Source organism: Suncus etruscus, chromosome 6, assembly GCF_024139225.1.
Source record: "Suncus etruscus isolate mSunEtr1 chromosome 6, mSunEtr1.pri.cur, whole genome shotgun sequence".
NCBI classification, from domain to species: Eukaryota; Metazoa; Chordata; class Mammalia; order Eulipotyphla; family Soricidae; genus Suncus; species Suncus etruscus.
The window spans coordinates 29,682,120-29,690,789 of NC_064853.1; the positions used below are offsets into that span (position 1 = coordinate 29,682,120).

General features: G+C 36.9%; 1 pseudogene; it reads left to right on the top strand.

Moving 5' to 3' along the window:
* The first annotated feature begins 5,123 nt into the window (after positions 1–5,123).
* Positions 5,124–5,677, top strand: LOC126011358 (60S ribosomal protein L34-like; annotated as a pseudogene).
* Positions 5,678–8,670: the final 2,993 nt, after the last annotated feature.

Here is an 8,670-nt window from a genome sequence, read left to right on the forward strand (position 1 = left end):
TCATAACAGATACTATTCAGCTGTAAGGAAAGATGAATCATGTAATTTCCTGCAACATGGATGGAGCTGGAAGATATCATATTAAATGAAGTAAGCCAGAAGAAGGACAAATGACCTCATTTATATGTGATACATAGAAAAACTATGTATAAAAACTATGTATGTAAAAAAACTAGATAAGGGAATTAACTGTTTGAAAGGGGAATGCCTAGCCCTAGATCATCCTTGGTCCCAGAGTAAAGGGAGGAGAAAGGCAGAGAAGAAAATAAATTGGGGGAAAAGGAGAAGAAATAAAAAGAAAACAACAGATTAAGGGCTCTGAGTACATTGATGGTATAAAGAAGTGTGATACCTACTATTCAACCACAGAGATAGCAACACTGAAAACAGAGGTACAAACTTTAATAACCAAACTTTAAAATATACCTGTCAAGGGGCTGGAGAGATAACATAGAGGTAAGGTGTTTGCCTTTCATGCAGAAGGATGATGGTTCGAATCCCGGCATCCCATATGGTCCCCTGTGCCTGCCAGGAGCGATTTCTGAGCATAGAGCCAGGAGTAACCCCTGAGCGCTGCCAGGTGTGACTCAAAAACCAAAATGTGTGTGTGTGTGTGTGTGTGTGTGTGTGTGTGTACCTGTCAAGGTGGCAGACTGAGGAAGAGGGCAGTGGGAGGAAACCTGGGAACCCTGAAGGAGGAAAGAAGACACTAAAAGTGAGATCAGTGCTGGAATATAAAATGCCTAAAATCCAACTATAAATAATGTTGTGAGTTGTGGTGATTTAATAAAATTAAAAAAATATGTTTCCCTTTCTGGTGAGTAGGGATAAAAGTTTTGCTAAATAAAAATATATTTCTTTAGATGGTGATGATGGAGATAGAGAATGAGGGAATATACAGTGAAGGTGTGAGAATAAAGAAAAGCATGGTAGGGTACAATCAGACTTTTGTTTCAGCAGAAGGGAACTGAGCAGCAATGGAAGGCTGGAGTGATCAAGAATAAACCTTAGAGAATCTGTGGAAGGCTTGTCTGTATTAACATTCTGGTCTTCAAGAAAGCCCTCTGAGGTGGGAACTCCTCAGGGTCTGAATGACATTTTTAATTCTAACTCTCAATACACTTCCCAAGGTTTAGTAAGCCAGACATTAGGAAGAGATGTTAAAACCTTTAGGAAGGGGATCCAGGCTCTGCTAAAAGAGGCTCCAGAAGGATCCTGAAACCTTATGTCATGTCAGGGTACAGTCAAAAGTCCATGAACTGTAAGAGGTCACGCTAACATCTGATTTGGGCCTCCAGTCTTCAAGCTTATGAGAAATAAAGTTCATTGCACTGGCTCTATTGTCTTACAACAGCCAGATTCAAATCATTACTATGCTGATTTATATCTAAGAATAATATGAAACATAAAAGAGGATCTAATCTGAAGTATAACAAAGTAAAAGTGGCTTGTCCAAAGTCAACTGTACATAAGTGATCTTCTCTCACTTGGTCATGGTCCTAGATGTCTCCTCATAGTCCTTAGCCCATCTCTATCAATTATGTTGCCCTGGTCTCAAAAGAAATAGAGTGATAGAAAAATTTCCTTCGGAAATGAGGGGGAAAAGATAAAAAAAATAACTATGAACATAATCACAATGTTTGAAGAACTATCATGAGTAAAAATCAAAGAAGTTAAACAGAAAGGGGTTTTTTCTAGACGAAACAATACACATAAAATGGCTACTATCAACCTTTCAAGTGTGAAATGTCTACGCTCTCTGTACATGCAAGACACCTGTGCATCAGTATGCAACAGTTTCAGAATAGACTAAAGAAATAGATGTTGTGAGTTAGAAAGAGTAAGTGAGGTGATATGCATGTAATATTCAGTACAGCCTTAATATTTAATGGATCAGATGCAACAAATTTTTGTAATTATTCAAAAAAGCCTCGAATAACTGCAACCTCAAAATGATCTGAAGTACTGGGGATACTCAGACCACCCTAGAAATGCTGGGTCTACCACATATTAGGAACCATGTACCTTAACCACTATACAATCTTTTAGCCCTGACATTAATTGAATGTTCCCATTCACTGAACCTCTCCAATCTTTGAGTCACATCTCCTAATAAAATCGCTAAACAAAACCTATTCCATTTCCACCACTAACAGTTACTAAAAGTCCTATACAGTTCTTCATTGCCAGTAATAACCCAAACTACCCTGTGTAATACTTATCAATTCAATATCATTTTTCCTGTCCCCTTCAAAATTTTCCAGATACAAACTTCAGGTTACACAGCTGAAAAAGAAGGACAAGGTAACAGCTCAATAAGCTAGACCTCGTACTTTGCACATGAGAACACTGCGTTGGATCCCCAGCACTGACTGTCCTCCAAGCACTGCCAAGAGCAATTCCAGATCATAAAGTTGGAAGTAACCCCTGAAAAATTGCCACCAAAACAAATAAATAGGAAGGCCAAAATATACTAGAAGCTTGACTGTGTCTTTTCCCCCATAGTCTGTCTCTCCTATTAAAGGAAGAAGGTAGAATAGTAGTGATCATAGTGAACCTCAAGAAGCAGTTTATTGGTCTTCAATTAAAAAAAAAGTGTCTTCTACCTCACATGTCACTTGTCAATTTCCTTGATAATGTGCCAGAGTCCTATAAGGAACCTGCTTGGTAGGGAAAGGTCCATCTTTATACCAATCAATTCTGTTATCACTGAAGACCAGAGAGAGAGGAATAATCCTGTCCTCTTTGTCCTCTAAGCAACCTTTGCCCCCCACGCCCACTTTTCTCTGTCTGTAGATGGTGTCTCACTTGACCAATAGCCATCAGGGCTTCCATATCTAACCTGGTTTCTGTTCTCATGAAAGCCCTTCCAAAGAAACAAAATCCTTCTTCAACACTCTCCAATAATTAAAGGGAAGTTAGTGAGGTGGATTCAGAGAAACAAAACTTTTTTCTTCCCAGAAAAACTTCTCTGAGTACCTATGCTCCCCTCCAATATGGGCCCCTCTGCCAACTTTTTAGAAGTCAGAAATTGATGCAAGAAGCATATTGCAGAATATTTCCATTCTGAAGCCAAGATAAAGAAATTTACAGAGAGGTTGGATTTACCTCCCTGCTGGAACAGGACAAATACAAGAAGCAAGTTTTAAGACATCTGATAGGAGGAGAGTGGTCCCTCGGAGACCAGAAACCAAAGTAGAAAGGCCTGTGGTTTGATGCCTTAAATATCAGGGTAAAAAAAATAAATCTCAATAGAGGAAAAGAGAATTAAGGGAATCAGAGTGGACAAAGAGTTCACAGAATGGACTACCAAAGTGGAAGTGCTTTGGTAGACAGAGACAAGTCACATATACACGCGCGCGCGCACACACACACACACACACACACACACACACACACACACACACACACACACCACACTTGATATTCAGGAGAATATTGGTCAAAGAACTCACATAAAGAAGACTTAGAAAGTGGAGAGCAAATAATTTGGAAAGAGAAAACTCTGTCCAATCGGATACTGAAAATAGTCTCTTGCTCCAGTACTTCCGAAGGAGTCACAATTTCCAAGCATCAGTTAGAATGCTCAAGGTGTGGTTCAAAAATGGGAAATAATTAGTCCTAGGTTGCTGCAGGCATGGCAAAGACCTCACAAACATAATACCTCATACTATTTCCAAGTAGCAATAACCTAGAATAAAGTTCAAAAATATTTAGAGGAATAAAATAGATCCACTATACAACAATATAGAAGCCACAATTTATGGCATCTAATCCAAAACTGAGCATACAAAGAAGCAGGAAAACATAGTCCCTAATAGGGAGAATAACCAGTCTACCAAAATATTCTAAGTACTTGGGCATATATTAAAATTAGATTGAAATGTCAAATAATTATAACTGAATCCCATATATTTGAAAATTAAGCCTAGGAGCTGGAGCAATAAAAGAGTGGGAAGGTCCATTTAACTTGCATGCAACCAACTAAGGTTTGATCCCAAGCATCTCATGTAATCCTCCAAGTACTGCCAGGTGTTAATTCCTGAGTGCAGAAGCAAGAGTAAGCCTTGAGCATCACCAGGTATGGCCTAAAGACCAAAATATAAAAGTAAGTGTAAGGGCTGGAGAGGTATTATAGTAGGCATTGCACTTGCCTTGCATATGGCCAACCCAGGTTAATGCCAGGCACCCCATATGGATCTCAAAGCCCTACCAGGAATGATCCCTGAATTCAGAGCCAGGAGTAAACTCAGTAGTCAGGTATAACCCAAAAGTAAACAAGAAAAGTAAGTCTAATCTCTAATAGACTCACATAGATTTCTTATTAACTCAAAATGACTCAAATAGATCTTCTATAGATGAAAACCATGGTGTTTTATAAGTAAAATACCCTGGATAAAATTAAATTATACTTTCCCCCAGAGTATGATAAGTAAAAGGACGGGGAGGGAAAGTGGAGTATCTGTATATACAGGCACAGAATCAGCAACACTAAAAGCATGAGATTTAAACTACAACAGCCAAACTTTAAAAATGTGCCTATCAAGATGGCAGGATGGGAATTGGGAAGGAACCTGAGGACACTGATGGAAAATTTATAGTGGTGATAGTATTGGTGCTGGAACATTATATAGCTGAAACTCAACTCTGAATAGCTTTATATATCATGGTGCCTTAAAATATTTTTTAAGATTAATGGTATTGGAAGGGACAATGGATGATGCTCAAATAGTAGAACACGTGCTTTCCATATGCCAGACCCCGAGTACAGTCCTGCTCACTGCCTACCGACTCTAAGGACTGCCATATTTGGTGCTTAAAATATTTAAGAACAAAAATAGGGTATTTTAAATAGGACAGAAGAAAATATTATTTATAAATAAGGGCAAAGTAGACAAAAAGAAGGTATAAACAATATAAGCAGTAGAACAATAATAACCCAAAGAGTGGTTCAATGATATGATCAATAAAATTTATCAATACCCTATATCAGATTAATCAACAAAAAGGAAAGAAGACACAAATTATAGAATTTAATCACTACAGATTCCACAGATAGTAAACAAGTAATAAGAAAATGTTGTCTTCTGGGATGGCTTCTTCTCTAAGAATGAACCTTCAAAATGGTTCAGCATTTGACATACCATCTTTGGTTTCCATCAATACAGCTTCCAACTTAAAACTAGGTTGTCCCTAACATCTGGAAATAGGATTGTTTACCTTTTTACTATAAAGGCTGAGAAGATGCCAAAGTCTGCATGTGGTATGTGACCAGGCCAACTTCAAGGAGTTCACACCATTAGACCTAAAGTTCTTTTTTGTGGGGGAGAGGTGGTATAAGGGAAGTGGCACACACCCCATGGTGTTCAAGGGTTACTCCTGGCTTTGGGCTCAGGGATTATTCCTGGCTCTGAGCTCAGAGATAATATTTGGCAGTGCTCAGGAGACCATAGAGGATTCTGGGGATCAAATACATCCTACTTGCTATTATCACTATGGCCCCAGACTTAAAGTTAAGAGACTTTCTGAAACAAAGATACATGCCAGTCAGGCCTATGGTGGTTCCATGTGTACTAAGTGTGTCTGAGACAGAAACAAGAAAGCTTTCCTTATTGAGGATCAGAAAATCAGCATGAAAGTGTTGAAGGCACAAACACAGAGTCAAAAAGCAAAATAAAAATAGGAAGCTTTTTTGAAGAATTAAAAAGAAAACAGGATGAGCAACTTTATCTGTAAAAATGTAATTCAGTGGCAATGTACCTATGTCCTAAGCATTGCAAAATACCAAAGCTTACACAAGAAGAAAAGAAGAAATAGACGATCTTCATAGCTCTATGTGTAGTTTTTAAAATACAATTTGGAGTCATAAAACTTTGCCATGAAAGTAATTCTAGGCTGATGGCTTCAATTGCATATCCTAACTAAGAATGTTACTTCTAGACAAGCTCTTCCAAAATCTTGAGGAGGAGGGACCGGCTCCTCACTCATTATTGATGCATGGCTGTGATATTAATGCCAAAGGATGACATTACCAGGAGAGAAAACTACAAAGCAGTACCATTCCAAAACACAGCTGTGAAATTCTTAACAAGAGGTTAGCAAATCAAATCTAACAGTGTATAAGAAGGATAATATATAATGGTCAAATGGAATTTTTCCAAAGAATACAAGGTGGGTTTAACATTCAGAGATCAATGCAAGCGTTAGAGATATCTTGAACAATAAAATAACTATTCTTAACACTTAAAACTGGCTAAGACGATCATTTTTATATCACCTGCCTTTTTACCATAGCTTAAATTTTGTAATCAATATGATTTACTACATTAACAAATGGAAAAACCTAAACAATTATTTTGTTTTGATTTATTTTGTTAGCCACACCCACAGGCAATCAGGAGTTACTCCTGGCTCTGCTCTCAGAAAATACTCTTGGAAGGCTCAGGTGACCAGATGGGATGCCTGGAATCAAACCCGGGTGGCCACATTCAAAGCAAACACTCTACCCACTGTGTTATCACTTCAGCCCCTAAACAATTATTTTTGATAGCTATATAAAAAGCACCTAGCAAAATTTAACATTTTATAAAATCCAATCAATAGAGATTAAAACCTCAAAAACAAAAATATGTTCTTCATCAGATAAAAGAGGACCTATCAAAAACCCCAAAAAGCATTTTATTTAAAGGTAAATCTACATCCTCCCTAAATAATAAACCTGAAAATCACTCCAACTTTCATCCATAATACTGGATGGGAATAGGCAAAATTTTTATTCCAAACTACAAGTTTTACATAGAAAATGTATTTAAATTAACTAAAGTAATCAACTATAACTTATACATGTATTGATTATAAGATATAAAAATCATACCAAAAGTTTTATTTCTTTACAAATAAAAATTGTGTTTCTATTACAAATAAAATGTTCAAAAATTATTTATGGTTAATTGCACTACAATACTAAATTCAGGTAAGTCTGATAAAAGTACTAAAAAAATTTATACACTAAAAAATTATAAAATATCATTGAGAGAAAGTAAAGGCCTAAATAGAGATGCGCCATGTTTGCTGGCCAGATAACTCAATATGGGAAATATATCATTCCCAAATCAGTCTATAGATTCATATAGTCCCAATCAAAATTCCAGAAACCTCTTTGAATAAATTGGTAACATGTTTTCAAAACCATTTTTGTGCAAAATGCAAGGGCAAAAGATCTAAATAGCCTAATACTGGGTAATAACATTGTTGGATGGGAGAAAGGGACTCTCATTTACAATATGGATATTTTTCCAAAAAATATAGAAATTAAGTTCACATATGACCCAGCAATACTACTCCTAGGAATATATCCTAGGAACCCAAAACATCATTCAGAAAAGCCCTCTGTACTCCTATGTTCATTGTAGCACTATCCACAATAGTCAGAATCTGGAAACAACACAAGTGTTCAAGAACAGATGAATTGATAAAGAAATTATAATAAATCTATACAATAGAATACAGATGTTAGGAAAAATGGCATAATAAATTTACTTATACATGGATGGATATAGGATATTATGCTGAGAAAAATGAGTCAGAGGGCTAGGGATACACATAGAATGATTATACTCATTTATGGAATATTTAAAAAATAGTATGGTATTAATATCCAGCGACAATAGATGTGAGGGCCTGGAAGGCCAGTGCATGGTAGAAAGCTTGCCAAAAGTAGCAGGAGAGTGCAGTTAGGGTAGAGAAGTGATCACTATGACAATGGTAGTTGGAAATGATCAGTCTGATAAGAAGTGGTTGCTTGGGGCCGGAGAGATGGCATGGAGGTAAGACGTTTGCATGCAGAAGGACGGTGGTTCGAATCCCAGCATCCCACATGGTCCCTGGAGACTTCCAGGAGCGATTTCTGAGCAGATAGCCAGGAGTAACCCCTGAGTGCTGACGGGTGTGATCCAAAAGCCAAAAAAAAAAAAAGAATATCATATCATAAATCTAAAACAATTAAAATTGTACCATCTAAATAAATACAAAATAAACATAACCATATACAGATTTCTGAAATAGATTTGCATTTATGTGGATAATTGATTTAGGAGCAAAGATGTCAAGATAATTCAATGAAAAAGAGTAATAATTTCAACAAAAAACTGTATTACTGTAATATATACAGAGTTTGTTGCTTTTTGGTTATTTGGGAAGAAAGTCATACCTGATAGTGTCCAAGGGTCACACTTTTTTTAATTAACATCTTTATTTAAACATCTTGATTACAAACATGATTGTGTTTGGGTTTCAGTCATGTAAAAAAACACCCCCTTTACCAGTGCAATATTTCCATAACCAATATTCCAAACCTCCCTCCTCCCCACTCTTGGCTATAGTCAGGATGGCTATATCTGATGCCTGGGATTGAACCTGACCTGACAAATGTAAGACAAGCATCTTATTCCTTGTAATATTGCTCAAGCTGAATATTTTTAAAAACTCAATGTCAAAGTACTATCTATAAAAGGAAATTTTGAAGGGCTCGACAGATAGCAGAGTTACAGTATGTGTGTTGCATGCAACTGACCGTATTCAATTTTAGCCTCCCATAATGTTACCCAAATATCCTCAGGAGTGATTCTTGTCTGCAGAGCCAGGAATAACCCCTCAGCTTTGCCAGGTGTG